The 15,013-nt window shown below is 40.1% G+C and overlaps 2 protein-coding genes across 3 annotated transcripts in view; both read left to right on the forward strand.

The window, feature by feature from the left end:
* Nucleotides 1-15,013, forward strand: part of SAMSN1 (SAM domain, SH3 domain and nuclear localization signals 1) — a 383,350-nt gene that overhangs the window by 14,892 nt on the left and 353,445 nt on the right. The window lies entirely within an intron of this gene.
* Nucleotides 1-15,013, forward strand: part of NRIP1 (nuclear receptor interacting protein 1) — a 76,507-nt gene that overhangs the window by 14,811 nt on the left and 46,683 nt on the right. The window contains exon 2 of one of the 2 annotated variants that reach the window (XR_014015982.1): nucleotides 6,328-6,445. The exons of the other annotated variant lie outside the window; for it this stretch is intronic. The gene's annotated coding sequence lies outside the window, so the exon portion shown is untranslated. The remainder of the gene's footprint in view (nucleotides 1-6,327; nucleotides 6,446-15,013) is intronic. 2 annotated transcript variants of the gene reach the window in all.

Here is a 15,013-nt window from a genome sequence, read left to right on the forward strand (position 1 = left end):
GAGCTCCCCCATATACCTCCACACTACTACCCGCTCTGTTTCCCTTATTATTAACATCTTGTATTAGTACCGTAGATTTGTTACAGCTGATGAACAAATATTGATACATTATTTTAACTAGAGTCCTTGGTTTATATTGGACTTTGTATTGGACTTTGTATTTTTAATACAAAGTTCATTCTTTGTAGACTTTGTATTTTTCATACAAAGTTCATTCTTTGTATTATATACTCTATGGGTTTTGACAAATGTATAATTACAAGCACCCACAATTTGAGTATCATCACAGTTTCACTGCCCTAAAAATTCCCTAAATTCTACCTATTCATCCCTCCCATGCACTCCTGCGCTCACTCCCACCTCTTTCCGGGGCCTGGCAACCACTGATCACTTTGTCTCCATAGTTTTTCCCTTTCCAAAATGTCATATAACTGGAACCATATAGTATGGAGTCTTTTCAGATTGGCTTCTTTCAATTAGCAATACAATTTTAAGGTTTATGTCCCTTTGTAGCTTAAGTTCATTTAATCACTGAATGATATTCTATTGTATGTATATATATCACATTTTGTTTATCCATTTACCTATTGAAGGACATCTTGGTGGCTTTCAGGTTTCGACAGTTATGAATAGAGCTGCTGTGAGGGCTTTTATGTGGATGTTTTTCAAATTTTTAATTAAAATTTTTAAAAATTGGGGGGATTTTTATTATTTCTGATATGTTTTTATATAATTTTTTTCATTTTTCTTTCTTCCTTTTTCTTTTTTGATGTGTGTTTTAAGAGGGCAGAGCTGACCTTCCCAATAATTCAAATTTCCCACAACTCCTGTGCTTAAGAAATGCTTAATCATCAATTCCAAGCCCATCAGTTTCACTGGATGTACCAACCAGGTTAAGCTACGTTATGTTGCAGTATCAAACAACCCTAAACTCTCAGTGACTGAAAACCACAAAGGTTTATTTCATATTCTTGCTACATGTGCAACTTGGGTTGGCAGCGGGCTCTGCTCATGGTCATGCTCATCCAGGGTGGTGGTGCCTCCACTATCTGGGAGTGTCACTGGTTGCCTTGGCAGAGGGGAAAGAACATGGTTAATTGAGCACCAAATTTAAAAGACTTAACACCTCCTCACATTACACCAACCAAAGCCCTGGTCTGCTTAGCTTCAAGATGGTAGGAAGTTTAACTATGTCCGTGCTATACCTGGAAAAAGAAGAACCAGAAGCATTGGTGAACGTTCAGTCATATCTACTTTTAATATAGGATTTGCCAGAGCATAGAACAATGTTCTTTTGATCACTAAATTTAATTTGATTATATTTTAATGTTTGCCTTTCCTCTTCACACTATGGACTAGAAGCTAAAATTAACAAAACTAAAGGATTCAAATGATATTTACTAATCCTAAGGAAAAAGCTTAGGCTTGCCACAAGCTCTACAGGCTTACTCTAAGGAAGATGATGGAGTTGAGCGTGAAGTCTAGTACATGCTGGAGAGTTGGCACCGCTGACACCGAAGGATTCAAAACCAATGAGGATGAGTGCTTTTCACGTAAGCTCAGTATAACAATAGAGAGATGTTCAGTCATGGTGTCAGAACCAGACACCATAACTATATCCATATACATTTATTGGTTTTATTATTTTAGTTTGTTTATATGATTAAAGCTTTTCTTCTCTTTCCAAAATTGGATATTCTATTTGAGCCTAAACACATCTTGAAACAAATTTCAACTGAGAAGACAATTTTGGTTGAGGTCATTTCAAATTCATTTAATTGCTCTTGAATCCTTTAGCTAACTAGACACTCTTCTTTTCCCAGATTTGCTGGGAATTTGGGTTGCCAGCACCCACTTTATGACAATCCTTTAGTTATTTATGATCAGCTCTTAGAACTATGTGCTCACTCCTTTACTAGTCCATCCCCAGAAACTTCTCCTCTTTCTTATGGAAACTAATGTCCTTAGAAAGTCAGCCCTGCTTCATTTTTTCTCACGCATCTTGTCTCAGAATCACCGGGGTAAAGATCAAGACACAGCCAGTCCCTACCTGCGCTATTTGAGCCTATAGGCAACAGGATCCAAAGTCATCCCTGTATGCCTGCTTGGTGTATCCCACTGCAAGAGAAGTCTCCCAAGTCCCCGTCCCAAACTCCTGCATTCCCCATTCTTTTTCCCTGCATGTTTTCAGAAGCTTCTCAAGGGTTTCTAATCTTACCTCTTCCCAACACTTACCTCTAAAGCAAAAGAGATGGTATAAAGAGGGAGGAAGAATCATCCTTCCGTCACTGTGGCAATGAGGGGCAAGAAAATAGCAGAAGAGATTCTCCCCTAGATTGTAAGTATATTAACTGCAATTTCCAACCCACTTTAAGGGAGAAACCATGGAAACTATGTACAGTGGAAAACAAGACTTTGGAATCAAAAGGCTGGAATTTGAAGTTCAGCTCCCCAAAAAACTAGCATGAATTTGTCTTAGTCTCAGATTTGGGGCCTGAAAATTTGTTCAGTACCTCTTGCCCACTGGACTATTGCTAGGATCACATGATGTATTACACATGAAAATATTATGTAAAGTGCTATTCACATATTCTCTTTTCTAAAAAGGATGTCGATATTTTTAGTTATAACAATTATATTTACTCAGAAAATTTATGGGGAATTCAGAAAAGTACACAAAGAAGAACACAAAAATAACCTATAATTCTACCCCCAAGACATAAGTACTATTAGTTATCTCTATTAATATGAAATGCTATTACTACTTTCTTCCAATCTGCCAGTAATTATGTATTTGTGTTTAACATTGTCAGGATTATGCTCTGTCCTTGTGTGGCAGACTGTATTTTCCAAAAGTGACCACCAGATATTTTCTGGTGCCAGAACCTGGCCTCTCCATCAACACACAGAGTCTTATTTTCCCTCCACATATAACTGGCTGGGGCTTGCAACTGCCTCAATCAATAGAATGTGGTGAAAGGGATGTTGCATGGCTTCTAGGGCTAGGTCATAAAAGGTGATACAGCTTCTGCCTGGCTCTCATTTTTAGGACAGTGGCCCTTGGAAACCAGGAGGGGAAGCTTAGGTCACACGGAGAGCCTATGTGTAGGTATTCTGACCAACAGCATCAATGGCTGGACGTATGAGTAAGTGAACCCTCGGATGATTGCAGCCTCTGAGCTGCTACAGCCAATGCCAAGTGGAGTAGAGAGAAGCTGTCCCCAATGAGCCCTGCCCAAATTACAGATTCACAAGCAAAACACATGTTGTCATGACAGTTCACTTAAATTTCATATGCACATTTTCTCATTTCTAACAATTTTACATCAACTTAATATGGCTAAATGACATTCCATTATGTGGATATTCTATAATTTATTAAAACCCTTCTATATGGTTGCTTATTTAAGGTTCTCTCTCCAAATCTTCTTTTATGCTATGATACATAGTGTTGCCAAAAACATCTTTGCACACACATTTTGAGTTTTGCTTTTCTTTCTTTTTTTTTTTTTTTTTTTTTTTAGTTTTTTTTAGTTAGTTGAGTTTTGCTTTTCTTATGATTTCCATAGGGCAGATTTTAAGAAGACAAAAGTAAACTTCGATGTACCTCGGTTACGTTGAATTAGCTCTTTGTAGCTCACAAGAATCAAAACTGTCTTAAGCTTCATTGTTTCTGTAGAAAAGTGTTCTAAGATCTGAGCTTTACAGAACTGCCTCACAAAATTTTGGCACACAATCCTTTTCCAAAGTCAAGAACCCATTTCCTCATTGACTTCTGAATCACGGAGTCAGAATAAATTTTTTTTTTTTTTTGAGAATGGTTCTTGCTGTGACAGCTTGTGCCTCTCACCTTTGATTTCCCCTGAATGGCTAGTACCCCACAAGAAATTCGTTTTTAGTAAGGTGATGCCTGAACCACCTGTGATAGGCTGAATATGATCCCCATATGGATAGCCATATTTTAATCCCTGGAACCTGTGAATGTTCCTTCACACGGTAAAATGGGTTTGCAGATATGGTTAAGTTTAGGCTTTTAAGGAAAGATTATCACAGATTATCCAGACAGGTATGAAATGCAATCACAAGAGTTCTTACAAGTGAGAGGCTAAGGGGACATTGGACACAGAAGAAGAGAAGGCAATGTGGCCATGGAGGCAGTAGTGATGCAGCCACAGGCCAAGGCATACCAGCAGCTACCAGGAACCAGAAGGAGCAAGGAAGAGTCTCCTCTAGAGTCTCTGAAAGGACTGTGGCCCCGCTAACACCTAATTTTGGCCCGGTGAAACCGATTTTGGACTTCTGGTCTCCAGAACAGTGAGAGAATAAATCACTGTTGCCTTAAGCCACCAAGTTTGTGGTGATTTGTTACAACAGCTCTGGGAAAATTATGCATCATTCTGTTGCTGCATAGGAAATAAAGGAAATACAAAGGAGTTCATCTTAATGCTCCAAATTCTCTTCCTCAAGTGTCTTCCTAGGGTAGGTGCAGGCTCCAGAAAACATGCACAAAATACATTAGAGAGCTTTGGGAGTTTTATTTATGAGTGTGTGAAAATTTAAGTATTAAGCACTCACTGTCCTTTGGAGAGTAATAAAACAAAGATTCTCAGGATTGTGTTATTTATATTCTAAGTTGGACACACACACACACATAAACACCTGGACCAGAGTAGAGATCCCTGTATTTCCTCAAAGTCCACCTTAAGGTAGACACTTTGAAATATGTCAGAATTCAGAGCACATAAACATGAAAGCATAGTTTGAATCTTCCCCCTTTGCAGATATAATTGCAGTCCTGGAATGGAAAATAACAAGGAGTCATAGATAATAGGGCCCCAAAGATCTCAAAGAAATAGGTTAATCTCACTGTGGATCCTAACATGTCATAAGACATCAGTGTACACTAGCTTCTCTCTTTCCCTTCCTTGCTTAAAAATGTCCCTTTATTGTCAAGGTCTAAAAAAAGGCAAGACATAACAAATGAATCTGCAGTGATGTTTGAAAAATAGGCCCTGACACATTTGGAACATACCCACTGTTCAAAATCTGCCGGCTGAGAGAAGCTGATTAGAAGCCCTGACGGCCCGTGGGGAGCCCCTGTCCAGGTGCCTGTTACCTGCTGCTCCCAGCTCCGCCTGGGGCAGGATGGAGACAGAGAATCCGTGCAGTTGCCTCTCATCTTCATGTAAACGCCGGAGCAGTAGGCAGCTGCTGCTGTTGAGACAAACACGAAGGGAGGGAAGTTCGTGCTGGCTGGAAAATCTCACTCGGCCTCTTCTTCTCTTTCTTGGCATTAGACTTTAGTTGGGCTTCTCCAGTGATGAAAGCTTCATCCTTTTCTTTAAGAAGTGCCTTGACTTTGGTAGTTTCTCTGTATATCTCTTCATCTGGAATCAGAAAAGATCCCCTCTGTATACTCTCCCCTGAAGCTCAGAACCAAGAGAGACTTAAAATGACCATCTCTGTTGATAAGTAGATTTAAAATTGAAAGGGCAATTCTAACGTTGGTTGAAGGGTCTGCATTCCACCCCCACGTGGTGGATTTTAAATAAGTCAAAATAGAGCAATTGATTCCATAAGCCTTAGACAAAGCAGCCATGATCTATGGTGTAGAGAAATTCTTGTGAGGGGAAAAGCGACTCATGCATATATTCATTCATTTAACAAAATATTTATTAGTGCCCACTCTATAACAGCGCTGTGTAAGGTCCTAGAAATACAGTGAGGAGTAAGACAGATCTGTGTCTGCTCTTAAAAAAATTGACGTCTAAGTAGCTTAAAAACTAGGAGAGACAGACTTGGTGCTGTGCTAGGGTGCAGCAGGAAAGCATCTAACCCAAACTTGAATAGCCGTCAGGCTTTATAGAGGAAACGATATTTTCTTTGAAATTTAGAGGATGGAAGTAGCATAAACAGTGGTTTGGAGGTAGGAGAGAACTTAAAGCATTAAAATAACTGAAATCGGGACCTTCTCTGGTGGCGCAGTGGTTGAGAGTCCGCCTGCCGATGCAGGGGACACGGGTTTGTGCCCCGGTCCGGGAAGATCCCACATGCTGCGGAGCGGCTGGGCCCGTGAGCCATGGCCGTTGAGCCTGCGCGTCCAGAGCCTGTGCTCCGCAACGGGAGAGGCCACAACAGTGAGAGGCCCACGTACCGTAAAAAAACAAAAAACAAACAAAAAAAAAAACTGAAATCGAATCAGAATGGCTGAGAGATGAGGTTCTGAAGGTAGAAAGAGACCTCTTTATATGGATCTTGAAAGTAAAAAAACGAAGTTTGTTAGATGATGTTGAGTAGTTTAGTGATGTGATCCGATTTTCCCTTTAGGGAGAGATCTTGGTCTGCAATGCACAAGACAGCTGTTGGAGCTATCGTGGCAAGAGGTGACGGCGGCGCAGGGAATGGTAGTGATGGTGAGGAAGCAGATAACTGGATGATACAAGAGGTATTTAGGAGAGAGTTTTGTCAGCCTTGGTAATTGAGTAGGCATGGGTGAAAAAGGAGAAGGATAAATTAAGGTTTTCCGGACTTCACCAAATTGCTGGTGACGTTAATGAAGCTCAATTTCGGACAAATGAATTGGAGATGTCTAAGCTCTGTTCAAGGGAAGATATTAAGCATAGAGTTTGGGTAAACAAGTTATTTCAGGAGAGATTTAGGTCAAAGGTATAGGTTTGAGGGTGGTTGTTAGCATGCAGTTGATAACTGAAGCCTTTGAAGCTGAAGAGATTGCCCAAGGCACTTTGTATGTTTAATAAGAGATGACCTCCTGGGGCAGAACCCTGAGAATATAGTGCTTTAAGGGATGAGAAGAAGAAAATCCTGCAAAGGAGACAGCTAGGTGAGAAAAAACTGGGAGACTGTGTATCATGGAAAACAAAAGAGTATTTACCGAAAGATAGAGTGGTGAATGTTGCCTTGATCAGTAACGAGTGCATTTAATACTCAGGGCAGAGTCCCTCCCCCATATGGTGAAATTTCAGTCATCATCATGTAAGAATCAATAAACATCTTCTTGATTTGGTCTTTAATTTAAAAATGAGTGCCATTTAAAAAATGAATTTCAGGTCTTCCCTGGTGGCGCAGTGGTTGAGAGTCTGCCTGCCACTACAGGGGATACAGGTTCGTGCCACGGTCCGGGAAGATCCCACATGCCACGGAGCGGCTGGGCCCATGAGCCATGGCCGCTGAGCCTGCGCGTCTGGAGCCTGTGCTCCGCAACGGGAGAGGCCACAACAGCGAGAGGCCCGCATACTGCAAAAAAAATAAAAATAAATAAATAAATAAATAAATAATGAATTTCAGTTTTAAAGATATTATTCAAACTCAGTAAACTAGTTCATGCATGAATTAAAATTTGTACTTGCCAAGCAAATAAAAAATACCTTAAAGTTCATACACTGTTTTTCTGTTTTCGATTTTAGATACAAATAAAAACTCCTAACATGTGGTAACATAAAAATGACAGAATGAACTCAGTTTCTATTTCTTTTTCTTTACAGTCTCTCTGTTGACATGGTATATTTTGAATCTACTGATTAAACATAAGAATACATGTACTGTAGGGTTGGAGACACAATGACCAACGCAATCCTGAATGATTCTGAATCATTATGGATTTACTTTTTTTTTTTAATGTTTTTATTTTATTTTTGGCTATGTTGGGTCTTTGTTGCTGCACGCGGGCTTTCTCTAGCTGCGGCGAGCCGGGGCTATTCTTCATTGCAGTACATGGGCTTCTCATTGTGGTGGCTTCTCTCGTTGCGAAGCATGGGCTCTAATCGCACAGGCTTCAGTAGTTGTGGCATATGAGCTCAGTAGTTGTGGCTCGCGGGCTCTAGAGCACAGGCTCAGTAGTTATGGCACTTGGGCTTAGTTGCCCTGCAGCATGTGGGATCTTCTTGGACCAGAGCTCGAACCTGTGTCCCCTGCATTGGCAGGCAGATTCTTAACCACTGCACCACCAGGGAAGTCCCTGGATTTACTCTTGAAATGAGTCCACCTGTGTCTGGGGTGAACTGTTTAACTGTGGACTCTTAAAATTAACTTTCAGATAGAATATGATATTTGTTAAAGGATAAGTAATAAAAAGGTGCTTATTTGAATTGTGCATATGTATATACATATAATATAGCATACTATAATATACATATATAATAATAATATATATTATTAAAAATGCAAAAATAATAGCAATTTCCTAGAACTTAGATCAATAAAAGAGTTTTGGGGAGGAGTATTTTTTAATCCTTTTTTAAAAAAATTATTTATTTATTTAAAAAATTTAAAAAAAAATTTACTTGAAGCATAGCTGATTCACAATGTTGTATTAGTTTCTGGTGTACAGCAAAGTGATTTAGTTATATGTGTATATAAATATCTATTATTTTCCATTAGAATATTACAAGATATTGAATATAGTTCCCTGTGCTTTAAAGTAGGGGGAGGAGTATTTTGTTGATCAACTGCTGGTACCTTGTGATAATGAAAAATGACCAAACTTATCAGTGTTTATTATTGTTTTTAAATTCTTTATAGAAAAGACACCCCCTTACTGCCTGTACTCAGAGCTGACCACTCTTACTCTCCAGCCTTTGGTATGCTACCGGCAAAAATGATGAGTAAAATGAGGCCTGAGAATGACCTGAGTATTCAGTTATAAGAAGGTCATTGGTGACCTTGACAACTGTACTTTTAGAGGAGTGGTGGGGTTGAGGCCATATCACACTGGACTGAGAAACCAGTAAGTGGAAAAGCAGTAAGTGGAAAAGTTTGGACAGTGACCTGTTTTTCTAGTCTTATTTCCTCCAACTCCCTGGAGGCTCTTTATCCCTTCCCTTTCATCCCTACCTGTGCTTTCTTTCCAAGCATATTGAACTTTTCCACCCTTCCCCAAGCATACCAAGACTATCCATGTTGATTTGCCTTTGTACCTATCGTTCCTTCTGCTTGGAATGCCCTTTCTTCCTGGTTAATTCTTATCTTTCCCTCCATCACTTCTCAAAGACAGTGATCCAGTGGAGGCTTCTCAACTCTCCCAGGCAAAGCTTCAGTCAGTCCATTCTGCCCCAACATCTCCAGTTCCATACCTGGAAGGGCAGGTACTGCCTGGTTGTGCAACGTGTCTTGTCTTTCACATCTCCAGCAGTTAGATCATGCCTGCCTGTCCCACTCATAAAAGCTGGTTGGGTAGCTAACTGGGGGAAGAAGAGTGAGTAAGCAATCGAACCAGTGAATGAATAGGTAAGTGAATACAACTGAAGGAAACCTGAGACCTTTAGTTCTGTAATTACGTGATAACTGAGTGGCTTGGTAACAATGTGATGATGAGGCACAGACACAGTGATGAGGCCCTTTGGCAGATGATTAGCTCAGTATGAAAACTGTCATAATGCTATAAATAAAGCCAGTCAATATGTAGTCCTAACTCAGACCTTTCAGCTCTGGATGCCTCTTCCCTACTAGGATTTCTCAGGCTATTCTGTTGTGGTTCTGCAGCACTATAACCAAGAAGGACATTTTAATTCTGTAGGTGAAAGGAAGCAAGGGCAGGTTTCTGCAAGACCAGTTTTGTTAGCTCAGTCTAGAAAAATCAGTTGAGCAAAGTGGGAGTTATTGTTGCTTTAATCTGTCCTACTTGCCCAGGAAAGGCTCTGTTGGGTTTTCAGAATGAATGATTCAGATGTACCTAAGTGTTTACATTTGTTTGGGAAAGATTGAGATTTCAAGATGTAATTTGATAGGTACCTTTCCCCCATTACCCCAGTCTCTCTTTTCCTGTTCTTTGTTACATGTTCAGTGACATGAAACCAGGCAGCACTTGACACTCTGAATAGCTCTAAGCCGGCCATTGTCAGTTCCAAAGTCAATCATTTGCCCGAGGTCAGGAAGGAAAACTGGGTGGTGACTTCATTTCCTAGTGCTTCAGACTAGAAGTTTTCTTCCCTCTCCCTTCACTAGTTTCTTAGTACATTTTGTTATTGTTGTGAAGTTTAAAATGGGACATTTATATGTCTTGAGCACAAACAATGAACTTGGAAAGACTTGTTGATAATGAAACTGCTTGAGGCTGGTGTCCTGGATGTGAAATTGGGCTCTGTATTCAGGGTGTTTGTTTTCAGCCTTGTGCCTGCAGAGCTCCCCGCCTACTTACGCTGATTCACTCAGCCTCCAGCGGGACCCCGTTTCAATATTTGCAGTACAGTTCTCCTCAGTGAGTTCAGCTGAATGAACAGTTGAATAAATAGTAAAAGAATCAATTTCTATGAAAGAACAGTAATGTTCAATAATATCTCTTTAAGCGTGGTGACCTCTATGACTTTTAAATATTAGAAAATCTTAATGTGCAGCTGGTGAATGAATGAAGGCTTTTTTGATAATTGAGTATTTTTCTGGGATACAAAGCTCTGGATTTAACAGCTGTCCAGTCAACAGTCAAAGCTATACTCAGTTGTGTAAACACTGACCTTTTCTTACCCGATTTTCCTCCTGATTTTGTTGATACATGTCTCTGCACTCTCCTTTACTTGAAACAAATTTTGAACAAATTTTTGTTTCTTACTAGCAACACAGCTACAGTTGGACACAGGAAGGCCAGGATGAGAATAATAAGGATCTTGTTATTTGGTGATAACAAATTGCTGTTTGGTGATATTTTTTCAAGGGAGGATACTCATGCTAAAGTGAAATTTGGGAAATATAGTGATGGAATAGAAAGATCTCAGTACCAGTCCTGTCTTGGCCATTAAAGCTACCATGTGATCTTAGAAAAATCAATTAACATCTCTGGGCCTCAGTTTCTTCATGGTTATAATGAAAACATTGGATTAGATCACTAGTGTTCAGCTGTGTCCCTAACAGCCCCAAATCCTCTCAGGAGATATTAAGTGACATATGGTTTGTTTACTCTGTATTTTTTCTGCTGTATAAGTTTCCTTAAGGGCTGGTGTAAAACTTTGCCATAATTTTACTTTACTGTATAACTGATAGGTTATATTTATGCTAGAGTTGATATTCTGCCTTTCACTCCCCAAACCCTCTCCACTCTCAACCCATGTTTTCCTGATTTGTTTTCTCCTATCCAAAGACAAACTCAAGAACTCTCTTCTATGTTACCTTTATTAATTCACCAACTCATGTAAATTGTTTCTTTTCTCTGAACTTCAGCGAAATAAACACTTTGTGTCTTCTTTTACATCGTTTATTTTCTCTCTGTGTGTAGCTAGGCTCAGAAAGTCAACTGCAAGTTTCATGAGAGCACGACTGTGGCAGCCTCTTCATGGCCTCCCCAGTATCCTTTCCCCCTGGGCACAACTTAATGGATCCACTGGCTATGTTCTTATCTAAAGCTGGTGATTCATGATTGGTCTAAATCAGTTATGGAAATCCTGTTCCCTAACAGCTGAACCTGACCCTATGACCCAGTTCTGGCCAGCAAGATTTAAGTCAGTGGAAGTCTATAGGTGAGATTACAGGAAAGAAAGCTTTTATTCTCTTGGGGAGAGCTGTCCTTTTTCCTTTGTCTTTCTTTCTGCCTTGACCACAGATAAGATGCCTGGAATAGCAGCAGTAACTACAACTGCAGCAACTATTCTGCAACTACAAGGCAACGAAGACAAGGGAAAGATCAAGGAAATCTCAGAGAAATAGGGCCCTGATCTTGTAAAATGACAAAACGAAATACATCAACTTATCCCTGGAGTTTTTCTTGTAAGAAAATTTGAATTAATGATTAGAATTTCAAATTCATTTATTCATTCGACAAATATTTATGATGTACCTATAATATCCCAAACACAGTACATGAAGTATATTAATACACAAAGCATAAAAAGTTCTCATCCTCACAAGAGTTTACATTGTAGTAGGGGAAAAGTGACAGAAAATTAGCAATATCCATAATAAATAAGAAAATTATATACAATATTAGAAAATGCTAAGTGTTATGGTGAAAAGAAAGAGCGGTATATGTGGACTTGGAAGTATAACAGAGCAAGACCCTATGGGCCTTCCTGGGACAGACCCGCTCTCCCCCTCCCCTCCCCTCCCCCTCCCCTCCCCCTCCCCTCCCCCTCCCCCTCCCCTCCCCCTCCCCTCCCCTCACCCTCCCCCCCATATTCTCTGCTTTAGCTCCTCTCTGATGTATCTAGATAACAGTATCTGATGCACATTTCCTTAGTTGTTCCACAGATGGAAGACATAACTACTTGATGACCATGAGTACATAGCCCCCAGGCCTACTGGAGCGTGAGGATTACTAACATTAACCCCTGTGACATCACCCTGTTACCTCACCATCAACGAAGCAGAGAACTGTGCACAAGCTGATCACATATCCTGAGACTCCCCTCTCTCACCTGGCCTTTGAAAGTGCTTTCCTGAAACCCACCTGGGAGTTCCACTTTTTTCCGCACTCACTACTTTTTTTAAATTTTTTTTTATTGCGGTACGTGGGCCTCTCACTGTTGTGGCCTCTCCCGTTGCAGAGTACAGGCTCCGGACATGCAGGCTCAGCGGCCATGGCTCACGGGCCCAGCCGCTCCGTGGCATGTGGGATCTTCCCAGACCAGGGCACGAACCCATGTCCCCTGCATCGGCAGGCGGACTCTCAACCACTGCGCCACCAGGGGAGCCCCCGCACTCACTACTTTTATGGTGCTTTACAATAATCGCTGCCGTTTCCTTCACCACAAGGCAGTGTCAATAGATTGGCTTTATTGTCCACAGGCAAGTGGACCCAAGTTTGGTTCAGTAACAGAAGCCCAGATTTAGGGGTCAGATGTGGTTGCAAACAGGATAGCAGGAGTTTTAGAGAGTGACATTTGAGCAGCTACTTGAAGGAGGGAGAGATTAGTCTCGTGGTTATCTCCGGGAAGAGCAGTTCAGACACTGGCTCTGACCAGGGCAACGATTCTAAGGCAGGAGCACGCCCAGTCCACCCCAAGAACCACAAGGGCACCACGTGTAGCTGAGTGAAGTGAGCAGTGGGAGAGAATGGTGGATCATGCAGAATCTTGTGGTCATTGTAAGGACTTCACCTTTTTTCTGGGTGGAATGAGTAGCCATTTGAAGATTTTGTGCAGAATTATAACATGGTCTGACCTTCATTTAACAAGATTACCTGATATGCTCTGTTAAAAGGAGATGTAGAGGAAAGCAAGGATGGAAACAGGGAGACAGGTTAGGAGGCCCTTATTGTAATCCAGTAGAAAAATGATTCTTGCTTGTATTAGGATGGTAGCAACAGAAGTGCAAGTCAGAGAAGTTTTCTTCTTCTTCTGAGTATATTTTAAGGTGGAGACAAGATTTTCTAATGGATTTGAGTGAAAGTTGTTAAACCCTATCAACTTTAGGATAACAAATACACATTAACAGCAAAAGTAAATATCACTAGATATAAAATTCTCATTTGTAATCTAAGTCAATTGCGTGGAAATTTAACATTCGGTTACTGAAAAATATTTCATCTGACATGGAATGGAAACACAGCAGGCAAGTCAAACAAATGTTTATTTATTTTTAAGAAGTTATGCTATTATTTCCTTTTAATCCCATCAGCACAAGTGTAGGTGGGAGAATTTGACAGCCGTAAGACTTGATTTATTTAGGAGCAATTCGTAAGTGCTCAGAACAGTGTAAAACTAACACACAGTTCTCTCTTGCTGTTTTTCTAAAACTAATTTGACTGAACCTAAGTGAAACTTTTAGTGATAATAACATTTTGAGGGGCAAAATATGGATAAAAGAGGAAGAATCCGAGTTAATAATTTCAGGTTCAAAATATCTGCCAAAAATCAGTAATAGTTGCTTAGGTTTGACCTAGAAACTTTGCAGAACAGCTTAGAAGATTTCATAGCATTCCATCATTGGTCATTTGGGGGTTCCCAAGATAATAATTACATTAAGTGTACGTGTGTGGTGTGTGTGCCCAAGTTTAACGTTGGCAAATCAAACTAGGTGAGGTGTTATGAAGTGTAGGTACTCGTGAGACAAGGGTGATTGTTGAAAAAGGAGTGTGTAAGTCTATGTAGCATTTTAGTTTTCCATTGTATTTTGTGAGATTGGACTATAAGAGTAAGGACAGTGATGTATGTAGCACTTTTCCTTTGTGTATGAGATGTATTTATTGGCAACCCCCAGGCTATAATGAATTCAATAAACACTGCAAGGAAAGCAAAGGTATTTGCAAGCTTTTAAAAGTTAAATCTCTGAGAAAAATCACTCTTATTAGACCTGCAGGGGAGGAAAAAGTTTTTCTTGCCCCTCTTAGGGTCCCTGACTGGGTCTGGGAAAATTAAACTGATAAAGACAGATTAAGAGGAGAAAGCATCCACATTTTATTGAATTTTTACTTGTATATGAGAGTCTTTACAAGACAATGAAGACTCAAAGAAGTGACCAGAGCAGGATCTTTTAGACACAGAAACAATAAATTTGTGAAGAATTGGCAAGACAGGAATTTGGGTTAGGAGTAGTAAATGATGAAGAAGTAACTAGGAAGATAAGGGTTAGTTTAACAAGGTTTGTTTGTGTAGACTTCTCTGCCCCCCAATTCCCTGTTTCTGGTGATTAGAATGTCTTCCTTTCTCTTGGTACAGGGAGGGTACATTTCACGTGGGAGTTTTATGACCTGTTTCAGGGAAGAAGGGCAAGGAGGGCAGGTCAGAGTTGACCTTTCTGCTTCTGCCATTTTCTCAAACTCCTTCAGCTTAAAATATTCAACATACCAAGGTACCATATTCTGGGATAGAGTGGCCTGAACCTCATCAGATCTTTCTTAGAAAATGCGTCAAATTGTGAATTAAATACTTCTGGCCATTCCCCATTTACTGATCCAAATGTAGGGCTTTTTTCTGAGATACTTGGTTTTTACTTTTATTTTTGCTTATTACATATATGGAATATTCTTACATTTCCAAAAATTCAACAAATACTTAAAGACTTCAAACTAAGTACTAAGTTCTGCATATGCACTGGTGACTAAGATGGACATGACCCCTCTTCTCATTAAGTT

Source organism: Mesoplodon bidens (genome assembly GCF_964165515.1).
Source record: "Mesoplodon bidens genome assembly, chromosome: 5".
Classification (NCBI taxonomy): domain Eukaryota; kingdom Metazoa; phylum Chordata; class Mammalia; order Artiodactyla; family Ziphiidae; genus Mesoplodon; species Mesoplodon bidens.